The following is a 12344-nucleotide window of genomic DNA, read 5'->3' on the forward strand; positions in this document are numbered from 1 at the left end:
CTGACCCTCCAACAGTGCGGCGTTCCCACGGTACTGACCCTCCAATAGTGCGGCATTCCCTCAGCACTGACCCTCCGACAGTGCAGCGTTCCCACAGTACTGATCCTCCGACGGAGCGGCACTCCCTCAGTACTGACCCTCTGACAGTGCAGCACTCCCTCAGTACTGACCCTCCGACAGTGCAGCACTCCCTCAGTACTGACCCTCCGACAGAGCGGCGTTCCCTCAGTACTGGGATGGCGGGCAGTGGGGTGGGGGGTCAACGACAAAAATCACAGGCACACGCGAAGGGGAGCTGATTTTGTTAAATGTTTATTTTTACAGTTTTACAGAGGACAATTTAAAAAAAACTAAGGCAGAGAGTCCGCGCGCAGGAGGTCGGGGGCGGGGGGTGGAGTGGGGAGAGGGCTGAGTGCGGGAAAACGCCCCCCCACCCCCACCCTCCCACAACCCCCACCGCAACCTCTAACCCCGCCGCGTAACGTGCCTCCGCCAGCCGAGACGTTCCAGGAAACGAGGTTGTGGGGAGGGTGGGGGGTCTCTCTGCCACGAGCACGCTCCTTGTTGGGCAAGGGGAGGCGCAAACCGGCTCTCGGGGTGAGGGGAGGGGGTGAGTTAAGAAATCAGGGCAATGAGAAACGGGGAAGGAACGGCGGGTGTGCGGTTTATGGCTTCCAGTCGTCTCAGGAACCCCCCCTCCCCCCGCCCTGGCTTCCCTCACCCGAGGCGAGCGTACCCGCAATTTGCAGCCGACAATCCCATTCCCTGGGGAGGTGACACCACCTCCCTCCCCTCCCCTCCCCTAACGTAAGGCACACAGAAAAGAGGCGAACCTCAGTTTTCCCCTCCCCAGGATTTCCCTAATATCTATGCTGAGACCACCCACCCCCGGACAGAAATGATGATGGCACCTCATGAATGTGGCTTCAGGATGGGCAGGACTCCCAACGCTTTGCTCCCAGGAGCAGGAACGAACGGTGCCCGGGACGCCCGCACCCGCGCCATTAATTGCCAAAGAGGTTGCGTTTGAAAAAGAAACCCCTCGCGGGTGGTTTACTGGAAGTTGTTATCGGAGCCTGGGCCTTTCCTGCTACGTGTGCGGGGGTTGCTCGGTACCACACCCCGGGGTGTGAGATCGGCCAACTCTGCCCAAGGCCGGGATTGAAGCCTGGGCCTTTCCTGCTGCGCGCGCGGGGGGGGGGGTTGCTCGGTACCGCACCCCGGGGTGTCAGATCGGACAAATCGGCACTAGGCCGGGATCGGAGCCTGGGCCTTTCCTGCTGCGCGTGTGGGGCACTCAAGCGCCAAGATCGTTCAGGCCCCCCCCCCCCCCACCAACAGCTGCCTCCTCACTTTCATCGGGGCGGAACGTTCTGGCGTAGATTTGTGACAAAAAATGAGCTGCTTGCCGCTTCTCCGATACAACTGTCGTAAGCATTTTGTTTCTGCCTCCTGAATACAGCCTTTTATTATTTTTTTTTAAAAAAACAATGTACTTTTATTGAGGTAAAAAAAGAGAATCAAATAGCAAAGTTAATTACGTCTCGGATTTACAAGAGTATCTGTAGTGGTGATTGTTCCTCAATTCTCAGCCATCAGCTTTGGAAACACAAGTCGAAGAAAAGCGAGAGTACAATGCAGCATTGGTCCCACAATAGAAGTCATGATGTTTTTCAACAGCTCCTTCGTCCTGCCCCCACGTGCCTCCCCTCTCATCTCCTATTACCCCCATCGCCAGAGCCCGCCACCCCCCCCTATCCGAGGTCTACAGCAACTACTGCAGCTAAATCCCAGACCAATCCCCAATCGAAGATAGGGCTTGCCGTTTGCACGGTGCCAGATTCCATTGAGGGAAGGTTAGAGGGAGAAATCAGCGGCACGGGCTGCGGGCCGCGGCCCGGCCACGCACCCATCCGGTGTCAGAGAAGAGAGGGAGGGGGGGGGGGGGGGGGGGAAGGAAGAGAGAGAGAGAGAGAGAGAGAGAGAGAGAGAGAGAGTGAGTGTCTCCTGAACACCGGCTCGGAGATCAAGGATCATGAGAATCTCATTTGTTTACCGGCAGCAGAGGGTGAATATGCAACACCTATCTCAACTCCCGAGGGATCGTGAATGCTCAACGCAGTGGACAGACGAAGATTGTTGTTGGGGTTGGGGTGGGGGTGGGGGGGGGGGGGAAAGGGGGCAGTGAGGGAGAAGAAAGAAGGTTTTAGTTCAAAGTCAGGTCCTGTATCTCCCAGCAACGGAGCACTCCTTCCTCCCCATCTCCAAGTATAGCACCGGGAGTCTGGTCATTGGTTATAGGACTCAGATGGGATGATGGGGGGGGGGGGGGGGGGGGGGGGTGAAAAAGGGGAAAAAGAGAGAGGGACAGTGGGGAGGGCAGGGGGAAGTAATCAGTGGCACCCCTCCAATATCCATCCCACCTCCCCTTCCACGAACCATCCAGGTCCCTGCAAATATACGGGGAGCAAAATAAACACATGATATTGGCCGGAGAGACGGGAATAGCTCCCAGGGTGTTAACTCGCTGGAAACCACTGCGCACGAGTCTCTCTCTCCCTCACACACGCGCTGTTCAACGACACACTAAAATCTCCGTATCAAACTGGTCAAATCCGCACCCCCCCTCTCTCTCAACAATCCCAAAAAAACAACAAAATCAAATCGCACAAACTTGGAAGAAATCGACAAGCCTCGAATTTTCCCCCAAAGTGCACGGAGCAAGTTCCCCTCCCTCAGTTCTGGACTTGGCACCTCTATCCCCAGTTCTGACCCATCTGGAGCCAGAGACAAGGGGGTAAAACACACACACTCACTCACTCGTCACCTGCCCCGCCAGGAGCCTGCACCCCAATAACTCTCACTGCAGGGCCCAGCACGGAAGACCCCACGGGCTTGAAGAGGGGAGGCATACGCGCGCTCCCGTCCACCCTGCGTCAGTCCGCTCCCTCCCCACTCCTTCCCGAGGTTTCGCGAGCAGGACTGAAAGGAGTTCTACACGCCCCAAACGCAATGCAACCCCTCCCCACATAAACACACACACACACACACACCTCACTGCTTTCAGCACCTCTTTTTGGGGACAGTCAGACTTGACAATGAGGTTCCTTAATAGGTAAAAAAAAGTGTTTGGATACGTGACTGGGGGCAGGGAGAGAGAGAGAGAAAAAAAAAATAAAATCGATAACTAGCCTGAGCCCCAGAAACCCCAGCAAAAGGAGAGAAAATTAAAACCCCGGGGTGGGGGTGGGGGGAAAAGAGCACACCAGCAGAGCAAACACTGCTTTGCCCAACACCAGCGACTGTGAAAGCAAGCGATAGAACATTCAGGAATACACGTCCTTCCCTCAGCTTCGTTCCCGGGGTGCAGAGGCGGGAGTGTCAGGTGGGGAAAGGCACGCTGATTCCTACAGGGGAACCGGGAGACGCGGAGTTGTGAGAAAATTGGGACGTGTAGTAAAAGCAGCAAATTACCACCCTTCCTACGCCCCCACCCACTCACCCCTGGCCTCCTCTCTCCCTCCCTCACCGCCACTTTTATATATTTATATATATATATATATATATAAAAAAAAACATAATTTGTAAATAGAAAGAGAGGCCGTCTTGTCACGGGACCTTTGAGATGCTTCTGCAGGACAATCTGATTGTTTTAGTGCTGCCATAAACTCTACCAGTGTCAATATATATAAAAATGAAAAATGGCAGTGGCATCGTCACCCAGTTAGTCAGTCACGAGATGGTCTAGTCATTCTGAAATGGAAACAGAAAACAAGTTAATGACACTTGATCGCAGTGGAGAACATACGCAGGGTACAGCAGTGGAGGGGTTATGTTACTGGACTAATAACCCAGGGTACAGTAGTGTAGGGTGTTATGTCACTGGACTAATAATCCAGGGTACAGCAGTGTAGGGTGTTATGTTACTGGACTAATAATCCAGGGTACAGTAGTGTAGGGTGTTATGTTACTGGACTAATAATCCAGGGTACAGTAGTGTAGGGTGTTGTGTTACTGGACTAATAATCCAGGGTACAGTAGTGTAGGGTGTTATGTCACTGGACTAATAATCCAGGGTACAGCAGTGTAGGGTGTTATGTCATTGGACTAATAATCCAGGGTACAGTAGTGTAGGGTGTTGTGTTACTGGACTAATAATCCAGGGTACAGCAGTGTAGGGTGTTGTGTCACTGGACTAATAATCCAGGGTACAGCAGTGTAGGGTGTTGTGTCACTGGACTAATAATCCAGGGTACAGTAGTGTAGGGTGTTGTGTCACTGGACTAATAATACAGGGTACAGTAGTGTAGGGTGTTATGTCACTGGACTAATAATCCAGGGTACAGTAGTGTAGGGTGTTATGTCACTGGACTAATAATACAGGGTACAGTAGTGTAGGGTGTTATGTCAATGGACTGATAATCCAGGGTACAGTAGTGTAGGGTGTTATGTCACTGGACTGATAATCCAGGGTACAGCAGTGCAGGGTGTTGTGTCACTGGACTGATAATCCAGGGTACAGCAGTGTAGGGTGTTGTGTCACTGGACTAATAATCCAGGGTACAGCAGTGTAGGGTGTTGTGTCACTGGACTGATAATCCAGGGTACAGCAGTGTAGGGTGTTGTGTCACTGGACTGATAATCCAGGGTACAGTAGTGTAGGGTGTTGTGTCACTGGACTGATAATCCAGGGTACAGTAGTGTAGGGTGTTGTGTCACTGGACTGATAATCCAGGGTACAGCAGTGTAGGGTGTTGTGTCACTGGACTGATAATCCAGGGTACAGCAGTGTAGGGTGTTGTGTCACTGGACTGATAATCCAGGGTACAGCAGTGTAGGGTGTTGTGTCACTGGACTGATAATCCAGGGTACAGCAGTGTAGGGTGTTGTGTCACTGGACTGATAATCCAGGGTACAGCAGTGTAGGGTGTTGTGTCACTGGACTGATAATCCAGGGTACAGCAGTGCAGGGTGTTATGTCACTGGACTGATAATCCAGGGTACAGCAGTGCAGGGTGTTATGTCACTGGACTGATAATCCAGGGTACAGCAGTGCAGGGTGTTATGTCACTGGACTGATAATCCAGGGTACAGCAGTGCAGGGTGTTATGTCACTGGACTGATAATCCAGGGTACAGCAGTGCAGGGTGTTATGTCACTGGACTGATAATCCAGGGTACAGCAGTGCAGGGTGTTATGTCACTGGACTGATAATCCAGGGTACAGCAGTGCAGGGTGTTATGTCACTGGACTGATAATCCAGGGTACAGCAGTGCAGGGTGTTATGTCACTGGACTGATAATCCAGGGTACAGCAGTGCAGGGTGTTATGTCACTGGACTGATAATCCAGGGTACAGCAGTGCAGGGTGTTATGTCACTGGACTGATAATCCAGGGTACAGCAGTGCAGGGTGTTATGTCACTGGACTGATAATCCAGGGTACAGTAGTGTAGGGTGTTATGTCACTGGACTGATAATCCAGGGTACAGTAGTGTAGGGTGTTATGTCACTGGACTAATAATCCAGGGTACAGTAGTGTAGGTGTTATGTCACTGGACTAATAATCCAGGGTACAGTAGTGTAGGGTGTTATGTCACTGGACTAATAATCTCTCTCTCTCTGTCTGTCTCCCCGCGCCCAACACTCTTCCTCTCTCCCTCTGTCTCTCACTGCTACAATCTTTCTCTCCCCGATGCCCATCTCTATCCCTCTCCCTCCCTGCGCCCTCGTTTCTCTCTCCCTCTCTCCCTCCCTGCGCCCTCGTTTCTCTCTCCCTCTCTCCCTCCCTGCGCCCTCGTCTCTCTCTCCCTCTCTCCCTCCCTGCGCCCTCGTCTCTCTCTCCCTCTCTCCCTCCCTGCGCCCTCGTCTCTCTCTCCCTCTCTCCCTCCCTGCGCCCTCGTCTCTCTCTCCCTCTCTCCCTCCCTGCGCCCTCGTCTCTCTCTCCCTCTCTCCCTCCCTGCGCCCTCGTCTCTCTCTCCCTCTCTCCCTCCCTGCGCCCTCGTCTCTCTCTCTCCCTCCCTGCGCCCTCGTCTCTCTCTCTCCCTCCCTGCGCCCTCGTCTCTCTCTCTCCCTCCCTGCGCCCTCGTCTCTCTCTCTCCCTCCCTGCGCCCTCGTCTCTCCCTCCCTCCCTGCGCCCTCGTCTCTCTCTCCCTCCCTGCGCCCTCGTCTCTCCCTCCCTCCCTGCGCCCTCTCTCCCTCCCTCCCTGCGCCCTCTCTCCCTCCCTCCCTGCGCCCTCTCTCCCTCCCTCCCTGCGCCCTCTCTCCCTCCCTCCCTGCGCCCTCTCTCCGTCTCCCTCCCTGCGACCTCTCTCCGTCTCCCTCCCTGCGACCTCGTCTCTCTCTCTGCGACCTCGTCTCTCTCTCTCCCTCCCTCCCTGCGCCCTCTCTCCCTCCCTCCCTGCGCCCTCTCTCCCTCCCTCCCTGCGCCCTCTCTCCCTCCCTCCCTGCGCCCTCTCTCCCTCCCTCCCTGCGCCCTCTCTCCCTCCCTCCCTGCGCCCTCTCTCCCTCCCTCCCTGCGCCCTCTCTCCCTCCCTCCCTGCGCCCTCTCTCCCTCCCTCCCTGCGCCCTCTCTCCCTCCCTCCCTGCGCCCTCTCTCCCTCCCTCCCTGCGCCCTCTCTCCCTCCCTCCCTGCGCCCTCTCTCCCTCCCTCCCTGCGCCCTCTCTCCCTCCCTCCCTGCGCCCTCTCTCCCTCCCTCCCTGCGCCCTCTCTCCCTCCCTCCCTGCGCCCTCTCTCCCTCCCTCCCTGCGCCCTCTCTCCCTCCCTCCCTGCGCCCTCTCTCCCTCCCTCCCTGCGCCCTCTCTCCCTCCCTCCTGCGCCCTCTCTCCCTCCCTCCCTGCGCCCTCTCTCCCTCCCTCCCTGCGCCCTCTCTCCCTCCCTCCCTGCGCCCTCTCTCCCTCCCTCCCTGCGCCCTCTCTCCCTCCCTCCCTGCGCCCTCTCTCCGTCTCCCTCCCTGCGCCCTCTCTCCGTCTCCCTCCCTGCGCCCTCTCTCCGTCTCCCTCCCTGCGCCCTCTCTCCGTCTCCCTCCCTGCGCCCTCTCTCCGTCTCCCTCCCTGCGCCCTCTCTCCGTCTCCCTCCCTGCGCCCTCTCTCCGTCTCCCTCCCTGCGCCCTCTCTCCGTCTCCCTCCCCTGCGACCTCGTCTCTCTCTCTGCGACCTCGTCTCTCTCTCTGCGACCTCGTCTCTCTCTCTGCGACCTCGTCTCTCTCTCTGCGACCTCGTCTCTCTCTCTGCGACCTCGTCTCTCTCTCTCCCTCTCCCTCTCTCCCTCCCTGCGCCCTAGTCTCCCTCTCCCTCCCTGCGCCCTCGTCTCTCTTTCTCCCTCCCTCCGCCCTTCTTTCTTTCTCTCTCCCTCTCTGCGCCCTCCTCTCCCTCCCTCCGCCCTACTTTCTCTCTCTCTCTCCCTCTCTGCGCCCTCCTCTCCCTCCCTCCGCCCTACTTTCTCTCTCTCCCTCCCTCCCTCCGCCCTTCTTTCTCTCCCTCCCTCCGCCCTCCTCTCCCTCCCTCCGCCCTTCTTTCTCTCTCCCTCCCTCCCTCCGCCCTTCTTTCTCTCTCTCCCTCCCTCCCTCCGCCCTTCTTTCTCTCTCTCCCTCCCTCCCTCCGCCCTTCTTTCTCTCTCTCCCTCCCTCCCTCCGCCCTTCTTTCTCTCTCTCCCTCCCTCCCTCCGCCCTTCTTTCTCTCTCTCCCTCCCTCCCTCCGCCCTTCTTTCTCTCTCTCCCTCCCTCCCTCCGCCCTTCTTTCTCTCTCTCCCTCCCTCCCTCCGCCCTTCTTTCTCTCTCTCCCTCCCTCCCTCCGCCCTTCTTTCTCTCTCTCCCTCCCTCCCTCCGCCCTTCTTTCTCTCTCTCCCTCCCTCCCTCCGCCCTTCTTTCTCTCTCTCCCTCCCTCCCTCCGCCCTTCTTTCTCTCTCTCCCTCCCTCCCTCCGCCCTTCTTTCTCTCTCTCCCTCCCTCCCTCGCCCTTCTTTCTCTCTCTCCCTCCCTCCCTCCGCCCTTCTTTCTCTCTCTCCCTCCCTCCCTCCGCCCTTCTTTCTCTCTCTCCCTCCCTCCCTCCGCCCTTCTTTCTCTCTCTCCCTCCCTCCTCCGCCCTTCTTTCTCTCTCTCTCCCTCCCTCCCTCCGCCCTTCTTTCTCTCTCTCCCTCCCTCCCTCCGCCCTTCTTTCTCTCTCTCCCTCCCTCCCTCCGCCCTTCTTTCTCTCTCTCCCTCCCTCCCTCCGCCCATCCCTCCGCCCTTCTTTCTCTCTCTCCCTCCCTCCCTCCGCCCTTCTTTCTCTCTCTCCCTCCTCCCTCCGCCCTTCTTTCTCTCTCTCCCTCCCTCCCTCCGCCCTTCTTTCTCTCTCTCCCTCCCTCCCTCCGCCCTTCTTTCTCTCTCTCCCTCCCTCCCTCCGCCCTTCTTTCTCTCTCTCCCTCCCTCCCTCCGCCCTTCTTCTCTCTCTCCCTCCTCCCTCCGCCCTTCTTTCTCTCTCTCCCTCCCTCCCTCCGCCCTTCTTTCTCTCTCCCTCCTCCTCCGCCCTTCTTTCTCTCTCTCCCTCCTCCCTCCGCCCTTCTTTCTCTCTCTCCCTCCCTCCCTCCGCCCTTCTTTCTCTCTCTCCCTCCCTCCCTCCGCCCTTCTTTCTCTCTCTCCCTCCCTCCCTCCGCCCTTCTTTCTCTCTCTCCCTCCCTCCCTCCGCCCTTCTTTCTCTCTCTCCCTCCCTCCCTCCGCCCTTCTTTCTCTCTCTCCCTCCCTCCCTCCGCCCTTCTTTCTCTCTCTCCCTCCCTCCCTCCGCCCTTCTTTCTCTCTCTCCCTCCCTCCCTCCGCCCTTCTTTCTCTCTCTCCCTCCCTCCCTCCGCCCTTCTTTCTCTCTCTCCCTCCCTCCCTCCGCCCTTCTTTCTCTCTCTCCCTCCCTCCTCCGCCCTTCTTTCTCTCTCTCCCTCCCTCCCTCCGCCCTTCTTTCTCTCTCTCCCTCCCTCCCTCCGCCCTTCTTTCTCTCTCTCCCTCCCTCCCTCCGCCCTTCTTTCTCTCTCTCCCTCCCTCCCTCCGCCCTTCTTTCTCTCTCTCCCTCCCTCCCTCCGCCCTTCTTTCTCTCTCTCCCTCCCTCCCTCCGCCCTTCTTTCTCTCTCTCCCTCCCTCCCTCCGCCCTTCTTTCTCTCTCTCCCTCCCTCCCTCCGCCCTTCTTTCTCTCTCTCCCTCCCTCCCTCCGCCCTTCTTTCTCTCTCTCCCTCCTCCCTCCGCCCTTCTTTCTCTCTCTCCGCCTCCCTCCCTCCGCCCTTCTTTCTCTCTCTCCGCCTCCCTCCCTCCGCCCTTCTTTCTCTCTCTCCGCCTCCCTCCCTCCGCCCTCTTTCTCTCTCTCCGCCTCCCTCCCTCCGCCCTTCTTTCTCTCTCTCCGCCTCCCTCCCTCCGCCCTTCTTTCTCTCTCTCCGCCTCCCTCCTCCGCCCTTCTTTCTCTCTCTCCGCCTCCCTCCCTCCGCCCTTCTTTCTCTCTCTCCGCCTCCCTCCCTCCGCCCTTCTTTCTCACTCTCCCTCCCTCCCTCCGCCCTTCTTTCTCTCTCTCCCTCCCTCCGCCCTTCTTTCTCTCTCTCCCTCCCTCCGCCCTTCTTTCTCTCTCTCCCTCCCTCCGCCCTTCTTCTCTCTCCTCTCTCCCTCCCTCCTCCGCCCTTCTTTCTCTCTCCCTCCTCCGCCCTTCTTTCTCTCTCTCCCTCCCTCCGCCCTTCTTTCTCTCTCTCCTCCCTCCGCCCTTCTTTCTCTCTCTCTCCTCCCTCCGCCCTTCTTTCTCTCTCTCCCTCCCTCCGCCCTTCTTTCTCTCTCTCCCTCCCTCCGCCCTTCTTTCTCTCTCTCCCTCCCTCCGCCCTTCTTTCTCTCTCCCTCCCTCGCCCTTCTTTCTCTCTCCCTCCCTCCGCCCTTCTTTCTCTCTCCCTCCCTCCGCCCTTCTTTCTCTCTCCCTCCCTCCGCCCTTCTTTCTCTCTCCCTCCCTCCGCCCTTCTTTCTCTCTCCCTCCCTCCGCCCTTCTTTCTCTCTCCTCCCTCCGCCCTTCTTTCTCTCTCCCTCCTCCGCCCTTCTTCTCTCTCCTCCCTCCGCCTTCTTTCTCTCTCCCTCCCTCCGCCCTTCTTTCTCTCTCCCTCCCTCCGCCCTTCTTTCTCTCTCCCTCCCTCCGCCCTTCTTTCTCTCTCCTCCCTCCGCCCTTCTTTCTCTCTCCCTCCCTCCGCCCTTCTTTCTCTCTCCTCCCTCCGCCCTTCTTTCTCTCTCCCTCCCTCCGCCCTTCTTTCTCTCTCCCTCCCTCCGCCCTTCTTTCTCTCTCCCTCCCTCCGCCCTTCTTTCTCTCTCTCTCCCTCCGCCCTTCTTTCTCTCTCTCTCCTCCGCCCTTCTTTCTCTCTCTCTCCCTCCCTCCCTCCGCCCTTCTTTCATTGACACGGAGGCTCCTTATGCAATTAACAATAGGGAAGATTCCAGAAACTCACTCGCTAATCTAACAGTGTTCTGCTGCTACAGCACTGAATTCAAATGCAGCAGAGGTAAGCGCTCAACGTACCATGCACATGATTTGTGACCCGTGTTAATGCTTTAATCCTGGTAGCTCTCTAACAGGCCGAGACTGCCCCTGCTGCCTGTGTTAGTATAGGTGTTGTATGGGTCTCCCTGTGAGGAGGTGAGACATGCAAAGTTAGTGAATTCATTAGTCACAGACACGATGGAATGACAGCGGAAATGACCAACACACAAGGGAGGTCAGCAAACAGCCCAGTGCCTTCCAAACAACTACACACCCAGTGTCTACATTACCCTGACAGTGTCCCCCCCCCACTTTATACCAGTGTCAGTATCGAGTGCTCCCAGGACAGGTACAGTACGGGTTAGATACAGTGTAGAGCTCCCTCTACATTACCCTGACAGTGTGTCCCCCCCACTTTATACCCAGTGTCAGTATCGAGTGCTCTCAGGACAGGTACAGTACGGGTTAGATACAGTGTAGAGCTCCCTCTACATTACCCTGACAGTGTGTCCCCCACTTTATACCCAGTGTCAGTATCGAGTGCTCTCAGGACAGGTACAGTACGGGTTAGATACAGTGTAGAGCTCCCTCTACATTACCCTGACAGTGTGTCCCCCCACTTTATACCCAGTGGTCAGTATCGAGTGCTCCCAGGACAGGTACAGTACGGGTTAGATACAGTGTAGAGCTCCCTCTACATTACCTGACAGTGTGTCCCCCCACTTTATACCCAGTGTCAGTATCGAGTGCTCCCAGGACAGGTACAGCACGGGTTAGATACAGTGTAGAGCTCCCTCTACATTACCCTGACAGTGTGTCCCCCCCCCCCACTTTATACCCAGTGTCAGCATCGAGTGCTCCCAGGACAGGTACAGTACGGGTTAGATACAGTGTAGAGCTCCCTCTACATTACCCTGACAGTGTGTCCCTCGCACTTTATACCCAGCGTCAGTATCGAGTGCTCCCAGGACAGGTACAGTACGGGTTAGATACAGTGTAGAGCTCCCTCTACATTACCCTGACAGTGTGTCCCCCCCACTTTATACCCAGTGTCAGCATCGAGCGCTCCCAGGACAGGTACAGCACGGGTTAGATACAGTGTAGAGCTCCCTCTACATTACCCTGACAGTGTGTCCCCCCCACTTTATACCCAGTGTCAGCATCGAGTGCTCCCAGGACAGGTACAGTACGGGTTAGATACAGTGTAGAGCTCCCTCTACATTACCCTGACAGTGTGTCCCCCCCCCCCACTTTATACCCAGTGTCAGCATCGAGTGCTCCCAGGACAGGTACAGCAGGGGTTAGATACAGTGTAGAGCTCCCTCTACATTACCCTGACAGTGTGTCCCCCACTTTATACCCAGTGTCAGTATCGAGTGCTCTCAGGACATGTACAGTACGGGTTAGATACAGTGTAGAGCTCCCTCTACATTACCCTGACAGTGTGTCCCTCGCACTTTATACCCAGTGTCAGTATCGAGTGCTCCCAGGACAGGTACAGTACGGGTTAGATACAGTGTAGAGCTCCCTCTACATTACCCTGACAGTGTGTCCCTCGCACTTTATACCCAGTGTCAGTATCGAGTGCTCCCAGGACAGGTACAGTACGGGTTAGATACAGTGTAGAGCTCCCTCTACATTACCCTGACAGTGTGTCCCCCCCACTTTATACCCAGTGTCAGTATCGAGTGCTCCCAGGACAGGTACAGTACGGGTTAGATACAGTGTAGAGCTCCCTCTACATTACCCTGACAGTGTGTCCCCCACTTTATACCCAGTGTCAGCATCGAGTGCTCCCAGGACAGGTACAGCAGGGGTTAGATACAGTGTAGAGCTCCCTCTACATTACCCTGACAGTGTGTCCCTCGCACTTTATACCCAGTGTA

The 12344-nt window shown here is 57.0% G+C and overlaps 1 long non-coding RNA gene across 1 annotated transcript; it reads right to left on the reverse strand.

The window, feature by feature from the left end:
* Positions 1 to 296: 296 nt before the first annotated feature.
* Positions 297 to 10628, reverse strand: LOC137362957 (uncharacterized). The gene is made up of 2 exons (XR_010972728.1): positions 10498 to 10628; positions 297 to 3753 (listed from the first exon to the last, which is right to left on the reverse strand). It is a non-coding gene; the product is annotated as an uncharacterized lncRNA (long non-coding RNA).
* Between the last annotated feature and the right edge of the window lie 1716 nt (positions 10629 to 12344).

This window comes from Heterodontus francisci, unplaced genomic scaffold, assembly GCF_036365525.1.
Source record: "Heterodontus francisci isolate sHetFra1 unplaced genomic scaffold, sHetFra1.hap1 HAP1_SCAFFOLD_1773, whole genome shotgun sequence".
NCBI lineage: Eukaryota > Metazoa > Chordata > Chondrichthyes > Heterodontiformes > Heterodontidae > Heterodontus > Heterodontus francisci.